The sequence below is a fragment of the Silene latifolia genome, chromosome 11 (assembly GCF_048544455.1).
Source record: "Silene latifolia isolate original U9 population chromosome 11, ASM4854445v1, whole genome shotgun sequence".
Taxonomy (NCBI): Eukaryota; Viridiplantae; Streptophyta; class Magnoliopsida; order Caryophyllales; family Caryophyllaceae; genus Silene; species Silene latifolia.
This window is the reverse complement of record NC_133536.1, coordinates 123,586,563-123,603,482: the sequence shown is the minus strand read 5'-3', so window position 1 is coordinate 123,603,482 and position 16,920 is coordinate 123,586,563. Positions and strand designations below refer to the sequence as shown.

General features: G+C 40.3%; 1 non-coding gene across 1 annotated transcript; it reads left to right on the top strand.

Annotated features, from left to right (window-relative positions):
* Positions 1–3,024: 3,024 nt before the first annotated feature.
* On the top strand, positions 3,025–3,131 carry LOC141616667 (small nucleolar RNA R71). Its single transcript, XR_012531000.1, has one exon. It is a non-coding gene; the product is annotated as a small nucleolar RNA R71 (small nucleolar RNA).
* The last annotated feature ends 13,789 nt before the right edge of the window (positions 3,132–16,920 follow it).

The window sequence follows — 16,920 nt, the reverse complement described above, 5'->3', positions numbered from 1 at the left end:
TGTGCTTGGTTTTGATTTTTCTTGAAGATGGAGTGATTAATTTGATGTTTGAAGGATGATTTGATTTTGTTTTGGTGATTTTGTTGAGGGTTTTTGTGTTTGAGATGGAGAGGATGAGGGTTTTGGTATTATGAGTAGTGTTTATGAATGAATGAATGAATGAATGAAGGTGGGGGGGGTATTTAAAGAAAACGAAAATCTCGAAGATGCAGGCACGATCCGTGCGGATTAGGCGCAATCCGCTCGGATTTTCAAGCTTCAAATTTTAAAAATCCCGCTGAAGACGGGCGTCTCCCGGGAAATCCGCTCGGATTTTTATTGAGGGACGGGCGTCTCTTGGGAAATCCGACGGATTCTCATCCGAGATTTTTCTTGTTTTTCTTGACTTCAAGACGGGCGGATTTTACCGAGACGGACGGATCCTGGGAGACGGCGTCTTTCCGTAAAATCCGCTCGGATTCCTTAACGACAGAATTCTTCAATATTTGCACAGCCCAAGACGGGCGTCTTCTCCGGACGCTCGGATCCTCTGCGCAGACGGGCGGATTGTCGAGAATCCGCTCGGATTCTTCCTTGATTACACGGATCCTTGCGCAAACCCATTCCTTAACATTCTTTCTTTCTTTCTTTCAAATCTTGTGTTCTTCATTGTGGGGGCACTACTAAGGCATGAATAGCCTAGGCAATTGCCATCCCCACACTAAGGTAAATCACTACACATCAATTAAAATCATTAGTCCCTCCCTCACTTCTCTCTTTTCATGACAATTATTTTGATCAAGGTAAATAAAATCCAAAAATGACAAAAATGCAATGCAAAAATTAAATGTAAGTTAGGGAGTTAGAAATATTTACAAGTGGTGGTTTAGGGAGGACTCCACCAAACTCTCATTCTTGATGAGATGTCAAGGAGGCATGTTCAAGGTGTTGTTGATGTTGCTCAACACCTCGAAGAAGTAATTAAAAGCTTGTTCATTGTTGTGGTAGAGGTCCTCAATAGACCGTGGCTCTTGTTGTTGATCATGATCGATGGCATGCCCAATGTAGGGATTAAAGATCCCTTCAAATTCGTCGTCCCAAAGACCACAAACTTCATTGAGTTGATCATTGAAAATCTCTTGCTTGGATGGAGACAACTCTCCCAATTTCTTCGTTTGGCCAATGAGGCCATCTTCTTCTTCCTTGGTTGATTTTGATGAGCTTTGCAAGCTCTCCTTTTCACAATTCACTTGCTCTTTGAATGGAGTATCTTCAACTTTCTTCTTCCATTGGAGTTCCGATTTCTTCTTTTCATCTTTGCGGCTATAATGATCAATCATGAAACATGGCTCATGCAAACGAGGAGCTCTCATGGTCTTGTCAAGATTAAAAGTTATGCTTTCATCTCCTACCTCTAGAGTGAGCTCTCCATGTTTCACATCAATTACCGCACCCGCGGTGTGTAGGAAAGGTCTTCCTAAGATGATTGGAATGTTGGAATCTTCCTCCATATCAACAATGACAAAGTCCACCGGAATGAAAAACTTCCCAATTCGCACGGGGACATCTTCCCATATCCCTAGCGGTGTCTTCGTCGATCTATCGGCCATTTGAAGAGTGATGTTGGTACATTTGAGCTCTCCCATTCCCAACCTTTTACTCACCGAGTACGGCATGACACTCACACTAGCCCCTAGATCACATAAGGCTTTGTTGATCGTTGTGTCGCCAATGGTACACGGTATTGAGAAGCTTCCCGGATCCTTTAACTTTGGAGGTGAACTCCCTTGAAGAATTGCACTACTCACCTTAGTGAAGGCGATAGTCTCAAGTTTCCGGATTGACTTCTTCTTTGTGAGAATATCCTTCATGTACTTCGCATAGGCCGGAACGTGATTGATTAATTCCGTAAAAGGAATTGAGACTTCTAGGTTCTTTACAATTTCCATGAACTTTCCAAGTTGATCATCAAATTTGGGCTTGGCTTGACGACTTGGAAAAGGAAGTCTAATCACAATGGGCTCCTTTTCTTTGGTTTTGTCTTCATTTTTCTTTGAACTTTCTTCTTTTGATGATTCCCCTTCTTTGGGACCTTCCACCACAACTTCATTCTCACTAGCTCTCACAACTTCATTCTCAACTTGCTTCTTCGGGGCTTCATATCTTGTACCACTTCTCAAGTGAATGGCACTGACCGTTTCATGTCTAGGGGGATTACCTTGAGGTGGTAATTGCCCCTTTTGTCTTGATGAGCTTGAAGATGCTAGTTGGGTCAATTGTGTTTCCAACATCTTGGTGTGAGCTAGAATGTTGTTGATGGTGGTATCCTTTGCTTGGCTATCCTTTTGCATTTGGGTGAAGAATTCTTGTTGATTTTTTTGCATTTGAATGACCGCTTTTTGGACATCAAAACTTTGGTCATTGTGGTGATTGTATGGATTTTGATTTTGGTAGCCTTGGTTTTGATTGAAAAAGGGTCTTTGATTTTGATTCCTCATGGGTGGTGGAGTGTATGTAGTTTGAGGGTTTTGAACATTTTGGCTCTTGTATGAGAGATTTGGGTGGAACTTGGTGTTTTCATTGTAAAAATTTGAATAAGGGGTGCCACTTTTGTAAGCTTGGAAAGCATTGACTTGTTCGGTTGTTCCCCTACATTCACTTGAGTCATGACCCAAGGTTCCACAATTCTCACATATCCCGCTTGGGATTGATGAGGATGCCGTCATGGCATTGACATGATGCTTTGATGATTTTGAGTTTTCCTCAAGCCTAGCCATAGCTTGTTCAAATTTCAAGTTGATTGTGTCAATGTGAGCACTAAGTTGAGCACCCAATTGAGTAACGGTGTCCACTTCATACTTTCCTCCTCTAGTAGCCTTGCGAGGCCTACTATATTGCGAATTATGGACCGCCATTTCCTCAATCTTGTTCCATGTTTGATTGTCATCAACTTCGGTGAACATTCCATTAGATCCCATATTGAGGATGTTCCTTGAATCTTCATATAAACCATTCCAAAATTGTTGCACTAAAAACCATTCGCTAAGTCCATGGTGAGGACATGAGCGACAAACACCTTTGAACCGCTCCCAAGCTTCATACAAAGACTCTTCATCCCTTTGCTTAAAACTCGTGATTTGAGCTCTTAGCATATTGGTCTTCTCCGTGGGTAGAATTTTTGTAGAAAGCGAGAGCTAACTTCTTCCAAGAATCTATTCCAAGGGTGGCCTTATCAAGGCCCTTCAACCATTGCTTTGCGGTGCCGATTAACGAAAAAGGAAATAAGACCCATCTTATTTGGTCTTGAGTCACGCCCGTTTGAGAGATAGCTTCACAATAATCACAAAATGTTTCCATATGAGAATGAGGGTCCTCACTAGGCATTCCCCCGAATTGGCTCCTCTCAACTAGTTGGATGAAGGCGGACTTGGCAATAAAATTTCCGGTAAGATGTTGTGGGGTAGGAGTACCATTTGGTAGATCCTCCTCGGTGGGTATAGAGTGTGACGAGAATTTAGGCATTGTAGGTGGATTTTGTGTGGTATTGTTTAATGGGTTCTCTTCTCCTTCTATTGCGAAAGGATTGACAAACTCACTAGTGGGTTGAACAACTTCACCAACACCTCCCAAATTCCTCCTAACAAGTCTCCTATTATTCGTCAAGGTTCTTTCGATTTCACGGTCAAAAGGTAACAAATTTCTTTGTAACCTTCTAGACATGCAAAATATCAAACAACTAGAAAACAATTAGAACATTCCTTGAGGAGTTTTACTTCCCCAAGGTGAAAAAGACACAACTAAAAATAACAAAAGAAATCTAAAATCAATTAAACACCGTCCCAAGAACGGCGCCATTTTTGATCGATGCCATTTGGTGTTCACAATTAAGCATATGTGGTCGTTGGTCAATGGTCGATACAAAACACAATTTATACTTCACAAACAACTCTACAATTAGTAAAGGGGCAAGTAAAGGTCGGATCCCAAGGGACGGGTATTGAAAACGAAGATTTCTATTGCTACTAGGGGTGTCTAGGGGTGTCACAAGTTGGGTTGATGTAGAAGGTTACTAAACTAAAATAGCAATGAAAATAAGCTAACAAGGTAAATGAAATAAGGGTGTAAACAATTGATTAAAAGCACTAGGGTGTCATGGGTTCATAGGGGATTCATGGGATATGATCATACAAACATGTTCTCAAATTATAAGCAAGCAATTATTGTTGTGATGGATCGAGTTGGGTTATATCTTACGATCCTAGGAAAGTTTGGGTCCCGGAGCCGAATCACATAGATTGTACAACACCTACAAGTCGACTTAATCTTTCCTACTCAAAGCATGCATGGTCTAACAAGACTCGAGTTGGGTTATGTCTTACAAGTCAAGTTGAAGAGATAGTAGATGATAATAAATGCAAGGATTCATAGGCTTAGCATTTCATCAAACATAACATGTGCATGTATTAAGATCAAAACAAGCAAGCAAATAAGATATGAAAGCATATTGATTTAAGCATGAATCATTCCCCATGTTGGTTTCCCTAATCACCCATTAAACCCTAGCTAAGAGACTACTCACTCATTATCATATTGATCATGCTAGAAAGGTTGTCAATCATACTAACATAATGAAACATGATGAATAAATGAAAGTAATTAGCAATAATTAAAAAGGGATTAAGAGATTATACCTACTAATGATTCCAATAATAAAGCAAGAATAATAGAAGTACTTGAATCCTAGATTGAGAGGTTGTCAATCTCCCAATAATAACCCAAATAATCTTCAATTACCCAAAATAAAGTAAGAACAAGAGAGAGATTAAGGAACTAAAACTTGGATTAAAACTTGATTAATATTTGATTACAATATTGAAGAGAGATTTGATTGATATTAACTACACTAATTATTGATAAGAAGAACATGCTCCTCTAATTAGACTAATGGGGTATTTATAGTGAAAATTAGGGAGGATGCATTAGGGTTAACTAAGGGTTAAACTAGTAATTACACTTTTTAAGTTGAGCAAGGAGACTCCGGTATTCAATGAGAGAAGGGCGTCTCCATTTTGTAACTTGAAGGACGAAACCGTGCTGTACTGTGATCCGAGCGGATGGAGGTCGAGACGGACGGATGGGGCATGGACGATCCGAGCGGATGGAGGCAGAAGACGCTCGGATTGGGCCTGGGGGATCCGAGCGGATCCTGGGTAAGGACGCTCGGATTGAGCTGGGCGGACGGACGGATCATGGATGATCCGTTCGGATTCTTCTACAGCGTCATTCCTTCTTCTTTTCTTCCCTTTTCTTCATAGAATCCTTGGGGATTTCCTTGGGGACTCAAGGATCCTTTCTCAACATTGATCTTCTACTTAGCTATGTACAAAGGCCTTCTAGTCTTGTCTCTCCTTGATGCTTGGTCATTGAATACGATCCATTTAGCCTCGTTTTGCCATGAAAATGCAAGATTCTTACTCCTTTCCTACCAAGGGATCAAAATCTCAAAGAATATGCAAAACAAAGATCTAAAGATAAGAAATGACCCAAATAGGCACTAAAAAGCATAGAAACAATGGTAATTCGGGGGCTAAATATGCGCCAATTATGGTCGCATCAGTATTTTTCCGTATATCATGCGCTCTTTTGATGCAATTGTCTTGGATGTGACCCGTATGACCACAGTAATTGCAAATCAGATATTCAGGAAGATCAACATATTTCCTTTTTCTGAAATCAAAATCCGAAGGTGTTGATTTGCATTTAGAGTGATCTCTATGGCTGTAGCACTCATGTCCTAACCCCATCTTCATATTATTGTCAGATTGTTCGGTTAGGAAGTTTAGGACTTTTGTGCTACCTTCCCACTTATCATGGACTTTCCTAGCACGTAAGAGTAAGTTTTTTAGGGTTTTGATTTCTTCTTGACATTTCGTGTGATCTAAGTCATTCTCCTTTTTGAAATTGTCACGAAAGTCTTGGAACCTTTTGTTAAGAATGAATACAACATCTGAATGTTGTTTCTTAACATTGACCATATCAATTTTAGATTCATTTAATTGCTTTGAGAGAGAATCTATCTCTTTCTTTTGGTCTAAGATAACTACTTCATTAGATGTGACCTTAGCCTCTAAAAGTTCTTTGGCTTTTCTAAGTTCTAAAATTATAGCTTCATTAGCTATAACTTTGGCTTGAAGGTGCTTAATATTATGCTTTAGGTCTGAAGTTATAGCTTCATTAGCTATAACCTTGGACTCTAATTCCGTCTTTTCAGCCATAGCTGCAGTGTCAAACCCCAGGCCTGACACAAAAGACTCAATCTTTGCCTTGACAAGAGTTTTCTGAATTGTTCAGGACTGCAACAGACTTAAGATTATAATTAAAAATACCAAATGGCCTGCTAAAATCATTAAACTTGGTGACAAGCTAGTTAATTGAATAAACTAACTCTGAGTAAAATTCCAGGAATTTTGAGACACTTTAAGTATTTATAGTTGAATAAATAAGACAGGCTGACAAGAAGAATCAGACTGCTTGACACAGGAAGGTTATTTGATGACTGAGAGGGAACCAAGAGATATAATTATCAACTTAAATCCCACATAATACTCACAGGGAAACAAGCTAACAATTTGGACAACTTAACATGGAAATTATCACAGCCTAGCACAGATAATAACCAACTCAAGTTAACAGCAAGACCACACAACCCACAGTCTGAGCACAGGATTGAATGAACCTTACCAACAGACTTTGTTCAACACCTACAGTCTAAGCAAAAGATGTTAACATGCCTGACTCTTAACTACAGACTAAGCACAAGTTATAGAGATTTAAAATTGAGAGAAAACTCAGGTTTAATATTCATCAAAAGCTGCCTCAATGCAGTTGGAGGAGAAGTCCTTATATAGGCCTTCCTCTTGGAGATCTGGTACAAAGTTTAACCTAGTAATCTTATCCAAGGGCCAGGATTCGTTCTTAGGACATAAATAAAGTACAGAAAATATTTTACAATGATGACAAAATGATTTAAAAGAAACTGCAAGAAAACAACAGAAATCCTGTACTGATAGTGACATGCTGCTTCCTAGGCTGCAGTGTTGCTTTGGCTGGGAGTGTAAGGACGAATGGGTGCAGTGGGGGTCTTGACTTTGGCTCTGAGGTGGTATCTGAAATATGTAGAGACAAGCAAAAGTTTTTCAGCAATAACTCCTTCTTTGTTTAGCCAGAAATGGCAATTTACTTTATGCTTTATGTCACTTTCAACAGCTTGACTTTCAGTTGGATTTTCTTTTGATTGCAGGGTGAATTAGGCCTGGCTCCTTAGGCCTGGCTCCTTAGGACTTTTCTGATCTTAGTTGGTCAATGTTTCAGCTGGCCAGGGTGACAGTTGGTGGTTGAGCTTGTGCTGATACCTGAGACTTCCCAAAGCAGGCATGGAAGGGGTTGTTGATAGGGTAGTATGATTGGAATTATTGCCTGCTGCCTGATCAGTGTTGCCCTGATCCCTGGCTCCTGCTGCAGCCTCCCTGGTTGAACAGGGCTTGTCCTCAAGCTTGTAGCCTCCTCATCATTTGAATCATAGTAAGGACTGAGATCTCCCACATTGAAAGTACCATGTACCCCATAATCACCTGGTAAATCCACCTTGTAGGCATTTGATCCAATCTTTTCAACAATTTCAAATGGGCCATCAGCTCTTGGCATTAACTTGTTCTTTCTCCTGGTTGGGAACCTTTCTTTCCTTAGATTAATCCAGACCAGATCACCTGGCATGAATTCCTTCTTCCTTTGAGGGACCTTAGACTGCTTCATGTACCTTTCATTGGCTCTTTCAATTTGTTTCTTGACTGATTCATGAAGTTTTAGCATTTGTTCAGCTCTGGCCTTAGCATCAAGGTTCATCTCCTCTCTTGGAACACTGGATAAATCTAAGGGCATGAGTTGATTAACCCCATAGACTATCTCAAATGGACTGTGACCAGTTGCAGCTGATGGTGCCCTGTTGAATGCAAACTCAGCTTGTGACAGCTTCAAATCCCAATCCTTCAAGGACTTGCTGACTATGCATCTCAGGATCCTGCCCAATGTTTTGTTGGTGACTTCAGTTTGTCCATCAGTCTGAGGGTGGTGAGATGTACTGAATAACAACTTTGTTTTCAGAAGCCTCCACAGGGTTTTCCAAAAATAACTCATGAATTTGGTGTCTCTGTCAAACACTATGGTCCTTGGCACTCAATGTAACTTCACAATTTCCTATAAATAGAGCTCAGCAACACTGGCAGCATCCTCAGTCTTCTTGCATGCCACAAAATGAGCCATTTTGCTGAACCTATCAACAACTACCATCACAGAATCCTTGCCCCTCTGAGTCCTGGGTAAGGCAACAACAAAATCCATGCTTACATCTTCCCATGGCTTATCAGGCACTGGTAGAGGAGTATAAGGACCAGCGTGGAACAAGCTTTTGGCCTGCTGACACACTGAACACCTCCTGAGAATAATCTGGACATCTCCCATCATTCTGGGCCAATAGAACTGGTCCTGAAGGATGTCCAAGGTCTTTTGGACTCCAAAGTGACCTTCTAAACATCCTTAGTTAACTTCCCTTATTCTTAGATCCCTGTAGGATCCTCTAGGCACACACAGCTTGTTACCCTGGAATAAGAACCCTTCCTGCAAGAGGTACTTGCTCCCTGGAACCCTATGTCCTTCATTCTGAATTATCCATTCTTCAGAAACATCAGGGTCTTCCTTGTACATCTCTTTCATAAATTCAAACCCAAGGACCTTGTTTCCCATAACTGATAGTAAGGTGGGTCTCCTTGATAAAGCATCTGCTACCACATATTGTTTTCCCTCCTTGTACTTGCTGTAAAAAGTGAAGGATTGCAAGAACTCCACCCACTTAGCATGCTTGTGGCTCAATTTGTGTTGACCATTGATATATTTCAGTGCCTCATGGTCTGAATGTAACACAAATGGCTTGGGTTTTAGGTAATGATTCCAGTGCATCAGGGCTCTGATGATAGCATAAAACTCTTTATCATAGGTAGAGTATTTCAGTTTAGCCCCATTTCACTTCTCACTGAAATAGGCTACTGGTTTCTGAGCCTGAATTAAAACTGCTCCAATGCCAACTCCTCTGGCATCACATTCTACTTCAAACAGCTGATCAAAATCTGGCAGCTTCAGGATAGGGGTTTCACACATCAACTTCTTAATTCTTTCAAAGGACTTTTGAGCATTATCAGTCTATTAAAACTCTCCCTTATTCATGCACTCAGTGATTGGTGCTACAACTGAGCTGAAGTTTTTAATAAATCTTATGTAAAAGGAAGCCAATCCATGGAATCCCCTTACTTCAGTGATTGTTTTAGGGACTGGCCAGGACTGGATTGCTGAGATTTTCTCCTAATCTACTGATATACTCCTTCCAGAGACAATGTACCCTAGAAAGGTCACCTCTTCAACCATGAATGTGCACTTTTCCAACTTGCCAAACAATTTCTGCTCCCTGAGAATCTTAAAAATCACTTCAAGATACCTGAGATGTTCTCCTCTGCTGCTGTTGTACACCAATATGTCATCAAAGTACACTACAACAAACTGGCCTAAGCATGGCCTCAACACTTCAGTCATCAACCTCATGAAAGTGTTGGGTGCATTTGAGAGGCCAAATGGCATCACAAGCCACTCATATAACCCATGCTTTGTTTTGAAGGAAGTCTTCCATTCATCTCCCTCCCTGATTATCACCTGATGGTATCCTTGCCTGAGATCAATCTTGGAAAAAATTATGGCACCACTCAGCTCATCAAGCATGTCATCCAACATTGGAATTGGGAATCTATACTTGACAGTATTATTGTTAATGGCTCTACTGTCAGTACACACTCTCCATGTTCCATCTTTCTTTGGAACAAGCAATGCAGGGACTGCACAAGGACTTAGAGACTCCCTGACAAAGCCCTTGCTCATAAGTTCCTCAATTTGGTGTTGTAACTCCTTGGTGGCTGATGGATCACTCCTATAAGCAGGTCTGTTAGCCAATACAGCACCTGGTACAAGATCAATATGGTGCTCAATTCCCCTCAAGGGTGGTAGTCCACTAGGTAGTTCTTTTGGAAAGACATCCCTGAACTTATGGATCAAAGGTTCAATTTCTGCAGGCAACTTTGAACCTTCTCTTTCAATCACTTACTTGGACAGTAGGATGAACACAGGTTGTTCTTGTTTCATTTCCTGAATCATGGCAGCCTCAGATAAGAACAGTACACCACTGATCTCTTCTGGCATGTTTGGGCTCCCATAGTTTCTTTGATTTGGTGGTAAGGGGGTCAGGGTGACCTTCTTACCTTCATGCTTGAAGCTGTAAACATTCTCCTTTCCCTGATGAGTTGTATTCCTGTCAAACTCCCATGGCCTTCCTAACAGCAGGTGGCAAGCATCCATAGGAACAACATCACACTGTACCTCATCCTTGTATACCTTCCCAATAGAGAATGGGACTAGGCATTGTTTGTCAACCTTAACCTCTGCTCCCTTGTTTAACCATCTGAGTTTGTAAGGATTTAGGTGATCCTGAGTCACCAGATTTAGCTTGTTTACCATGGTGATGGAGGCCACATTGGTAACGCTCCCTCCATCTATGATCAAGTTACAAACCCTTCCCTGAACTGTGCATCTACTCCTGAAGATCAGGGATCTCTGGTCAGCTTCTAAGGGTGCTTGATGTGAATGCATAACTCTCCATAAGACCAAGTTGTGCCCTGTGTCAGGGTGAGCTACAACCTGATCTTGGCCTGATTCCTCCTCAGCTTCCATTTCCTCCAACACTAGGCTCTCATCCTCCTTATTCTCAACCAATCCTTCCCTTTACCACTCTTCTACTTCCATTGCTGTCAGTGCCCTCTTAGAAGGATAATCCTTCCTGAAGTGGCTATATCCTTGACATTGAAAGCACTTGATCTTTCCCTCAGTCATAGGTGGGTTGGTTTTCTGGTTCATGGGGGCTTTCCCTTTATCTAGTGTAGGTGGTGCAGCTGGTTTGGGTGTACTACCAATCCTGACACCAATAAAAGGCCTGAATGAAGGTCTAGTGGTAGTTTTAGGCACTGTAGGCTTAGCCTTTCCCATTTTTTCAACTCTTAAAGACAGGTTAACCACATCATCATAAGACCATAGGGGTTGCATCCTAACCTTTGTAGCAATATTCTTATCAAGACCCTCCCGAAACCTAGCAATCCTTTGCTCAGGTTTTTCATTAATCTCACATTGCAGGGTCAACTGCTCAAACTCCCTCAGGTAGGTCTTAACTGGTCTCTCATCTTGCCTAAGTTTGGACAGTTTAATAAAGAGAACTTGTGTGTAATCCTTAGCGACAAATTTACTCGACATCTTTTTCTTAAGCTTAGACCAAGACCTAAGTGGTTCTTTTCCTTCCCTAATCCTTTGGTGTTTCAGGTTATCATACCAAAGAGAAGCATATCCCTTTAGTTTCAAGACAGCAACTTTAAAGGCCTTAACATCAGTGTAACCTTTATACTCAAAAAATTTCTCAACATCCCTAATCCATTCTAACAAATCATCAGGATTTAGGCTATCATAAAATTAAGGGATTTTTACCTTTAAATGCTTGTCTGTGTGCTCAGGAACCTCCTCTTGTGTTCTGATGCTCTCCTCGGAATTTGATTCGTACCCAGGTGGTGGTTGTCCTCTCCCTGCTCCCATAAAGAAGCCTCTGCCTCTACCTCTTCCTCTTGGAGGTGGCTGTCTCCTGGGGTCATGGTTTGGAAACCTCTCCATCACTACATGAACAGCATTGAGTAGTGTGTCCACATTTCCTGCAAGAGTTTCTATTCTGGTCTCAATACCAGCAAGTCTCTCTTCACTCATGGTTGTTTTTTTTTGTGTTTTTGTTGTAGGTAGGGATAATGAACCCATAGTTTCTCTCAACCCAAGACTAACACAAAGGTGGAATTGTGTTAAACCTTGCTCTAATAACCAAATTGTAGTGTCAAACCCCAGGCCTGACACAAAAGACTCAATCTCTGCCTTGACAAGAGTTTCCTGAATTGTTCAGGAATGCAACAAACTTAAGATTATAATTAAAAATACCAAATGGCCTGCTAAAATCATGAAACTTGGTGACAACCTAGTTAATTAATTAAACTAACTCTGAGTAAAATTCCAGGAAGGTTATTTGATGACTGAGAGGGAACCAAGGGATATAATTATCAACTTAAATCCCACAGAATACTCACAGGGAAACAAGCTAACAATTTGGACAACTTAACATGGAAATTATCACAGCTTAGCACAGATAATAACCAACTCAAGTTAACAGCAAGACCACACAAGGATTGAATGAACCTTACCAACACACTTTGTTCAACACCTACAGTCTAAGCACAAGATGTTAACAGGCCTGACTCTTCACTACAGACTAAGCACAAGTTATAGAGATTTAAAATTGAGATAAAACTTAGGTTTAATATTCATCAAAAGCTGCCTCAATGCAGTTGGAGGAGAGGTTCATATATAGGCCTTCCTCTTGGAGATCTGGTACAAATTTTAACCTAGTAATCTCATCCAACGGCCAGGATTCGTTCTTAGGACATAAATAAAGTACTGGAAATATTTTACAATGATGACAAAATGATATAAAAGAAACTGCAAGAAAACAACAGAAATCCTGCACTGATAGTGACATACTTCCTAGGCTGCAGTGTTGCTTTGGCTGGAAGTGTAAGGACGAATGGGTGCAGTGGGGGTCTTGACTTTGGCTCTGAGGTGGTATCTTAAATATAGAGAGACAAGCAAAAGTTTTTTAGCAACAACTCCTTCTTTGTTTAGCGAGAAATGGCATTTTACTTTATGCTTTATGTCCCTTTCAGCAGCTTGACTTTCAGTTGGATTTTCTCTTGATTGCAGGGTGAATTAGGCCTGACTCCTTAGGACTTTTCTGATCTTAGTTGGTCAATGTTTCAGCTGGCCAGGGTGGCAGCTGGTGGTTGAGCTTGTGTTGATACCTGAGACTTTCCAAAGCAGGCATGGAAGGGGTTGTTGACAGAGAAGTATGATTGGAATTATTGCCTGTTGCCTGATCAATGTTGCCCTGATCCCTGGCTCCTGCTGCAATAGCAGTATCTAATGTTGTAGCTTTATAAGCTATAACTTTAGATTTCAACTTCTTATCTTTGGCCTTTTGAGTATGACTCCCCTCTGCAATATCAAGAATCTGTTCCTTCAGATCTTTTAATTCCAAATCCTGTTCATGACATTTATCGAGGGATTGCTCAAAAAATTCTATTAGGGCACTTTTAGACAATTTTTTAACGCGTTTTTTGAGTTCCAGATAACTTACCTCTTCATCGTCATTGATGAGTAGTATTTTAGTCGTATTTTACCTCGCATTTATACTTTATTCCGACTCGATTTTGTGTGCTTAAATGTCTTAAAAAGCTCATTTATTTACTAATTTATAATAATTAGTCGTATTAGTTATATTTAGTAGTTAGTTGGTTTTACATGATATTAATAAAGCTATAACTTCGTTGTTTATAAATTTCTAGGTGAGGCGGAATATCAAAGCTAAGCTAGACGGAAGGGAGTCTAAGTCAAAGCAAGGCGAGACGAAATTTGAGACAAAATAAACTATGGCGTGAATGAAGTCATTCGTTGACTTTGTCAAAGTCAACCTTCCACCTTAAAATTCATTTCATCAAAAGTATCCTTGGTTTCTTCGTTACCATCTGCTACCTTATCTCCTTCATTCATTTCAATCCCCATTAATGCATCACCATCATCACCAATCCCGTACTCCATCAGCTACCCAACTCCGTTTCTGCATCAAATTTCCACTGCCATCATCACCCTTCCCCTGCCTCCATCACCATAACACCACGATCACCATCAATTCCCTCCATTCACCCGCACCTGCAACAATAACATCACCAACAACCCGACCATTCATCATCACCAACATCATTCCACCTGCATTTCTTCACCATCATACCTTCATCACCATGTCAGCCAATCCACAACGCAGCAACAATACCACCTCACCAGAATTTCACCTCCTCCATTACTCAACCTCGGACAACTTCAATTCCACCACTGATCTCCGCCATTCTCGCCTCCATTAACAACCACCATTACTCCCTTCACTCACTTCAATCACCATTTTCATCACCCTCATTCAATCACACTGAAACCCGAATCCAACATCAAAACCACCATTGACCCACCTGCTCTTCAATTTCGGTATCAAAACCGATCTCAGGTTCGACTCCATCGAATCCTCAATCAAAAGGAATGAAGAAGAGAAGATCAGAGCAATCGAGTTCAAGTTTGACCCACTCAAATCGATGAAAACAGAGCTATTTTGAAGTTTTGTGATCCTATGCCGGTACCCCGGCAGCCGTCCTCCCCTACCGGTAGCCGCAACATTAATTTTCCCTTCTTTTTGTGAAAGACTCGCTACCGGTCATAGCCACCGGCAGCCGGGCAACCGGCATACAACAACGCAAACAACATTCTCGCATCAATTTGTGTTCCTATCTGCCGGTGCCGGCAGCCGCCCCACCGGCAACCACACACACCTAGTGAATTTCCGCCTTTTCTTCAAGTACTCGCTGCCGGCACCTCGCACCGACCGCCGGTGTACCGGCAGAGGCCCCATGACTGCGTGATTGTCGTCTTTTTTCCCTGTTTCATTTGTGCCCACGTTTCGTTTTTGTTTTGCTTGGTTTTAGAGTCAGTGAATTGTGTCGATGGTATTTTGGGTGATTAGTATATTATTATTATTATTATTATTATTATTATTATTATTATTATTATTATTATTATTATTATTATTATTATTATTATTATTATTATTATTATTATTATTATTATTATTATTATTATTATTATTATTATTATTATTATTATTATTATTATTATTATTATTATTATTATTATTATTATTATTATTAGAACAGTTAGTATATAAAGACACAATACATTAGACAACACACTACCATTACATTAGATAGAAAATTAGATTAGTCTTTAGTCTCTCTATATTGTAACTCAAGAACCCTAATATTTACTCTCTCCTTTTCATTCAATAAAATTTGCAATCTTTCTTTAATTATTAGTTTAATTCTTCCTTTGTTCATTCAAGTTCCTCATCTCTCATTAGTATACAATTAGTATTTTGGGTTGTATTTGAAGATTAGAAGAAATTCATTCTTCCATTATTATCCAAGATTGTTACTTTCCTCTTAGTTGGTATAATTCTCATCTTTTATTTGTATTTGTTTTCATTTGTTTACATTTCTTATGTTGGTTAATTGTTATTCATTCAAAGTTCCCATCTTTATCATGTTTAATATGTTTACTTGTGTTTTGTTGCAATTTGTTGTTAATTTCTCACCCATGAACATGAGTGAGTAGTCTAATCTAGGGTCTAGGGGGAATTTGGGTAATTAAGGGGATGAATTTGGGTTGTTAACCTTTTGAATTGGGTGATTATGTGGTTTCTCTACTCTTAATGCATTTGAAGTGTTTGTGGAAATGCCTCAATGAAAATTGGACATTTCATTAACATGTTTGGCTTACCTTGGTGCATTGTGCTATTAGATAGTTTTAGAAGTGCTTATAGATGAGTTTTAATGAAAGTTAGAACATCTCTTTGATGCATTCGATCCGTCTTGGTGCTCATGCTATTGGGTAGTCTTTATGTTTTATTTGTAGCTAGTTCATCTCGATCAAGTGACAACTTATTGAGGAGCTTAAGGTGACTAAGAAATTAGTCTTAAACCCTTGACCACTATTATTACCCTTCTCTTGTTAGACCTTGTTTCTCCCCCTAATTGCCCTTTATGAACCCAAAGACCTTAGCCTTCCCTTATTAGTTAAAAACAATTTCATTTAGTTTAAATTTTATACCTTGTTGCATCTTAGTTTTAGATAAATCAACTTTATTTTTGTTTGACTAACCTAAAGACTTAAACGGACTAAGTATCTAAACCCCGCCATCTTTGTGTTCGACACCCGAATAAATACTACTTTTATTTGGTTCTTTATAAATAGTTTTTGGTACCGGAAGTGACAGCAAAAACCGGTCATCAAAATGGCGCCGTTGCCGGGGATGGCGTTAGGTTATGCTTAGTTAGTTAGAGTCTTAGGCTTAGTCTTAGTTACTTGTTGTTTGCTTGTTTGCGTAGTTTGTGTGCTTCTTGTAGAGTGTGTGTGTGATTTTTGCCTTGCCCTAGTGTGTAAAAGCACTAGGAGTCTTACGGTTTGTCAAGTTGTATGCCTAGGAGGAACCACCAAGCTTTGCTCTTTGACTCCGATCCCGAAAGGCTTTTTAGAGCCTTAAGGAATAGGACCATTGCAAGGGTTAGAACCTCTTCTCAAGCAACCATAAACCAAGCAAATCCACCCATACAACCTCTCATTGAAAACACAACTCAACAACAACCAAACAACACAATTGAACCTTCAATAGAAAATCCATTTCACAACTTCCAATTTACTAATAGCCCACCTCAAACACCACCCCCTCATATACCAAATCCACCACCACCAATGGCTTTACGTGACCATAACCGTCCTAACCACAATGATGCTTGTGACCCAATTAATTTTGGCACCTTGGCCCCAAACAACTTTGAAATGCATCCCGCCCAAGTCGGGTTGATTGAGAAGGATTTGTTCGGGGGGCATATTGAAGAGGATGCTCATGCTCACCTCCGGAAGTTTAAGAGGAAGGTTTCAATGATGAAAAAGAATGGGGTGTCCGAGGACACCTTGAGAATGATGTTGTTTCCGTTTTCATTGACGGGCAAGGCGGACCGGTGGTTGAACATTCACCCCCCGAATACCTTCACGACATGGGATGCCTTGGCTAAAGCATTCATGGCCAAATATTACCCTTCATCAAAGACCGCA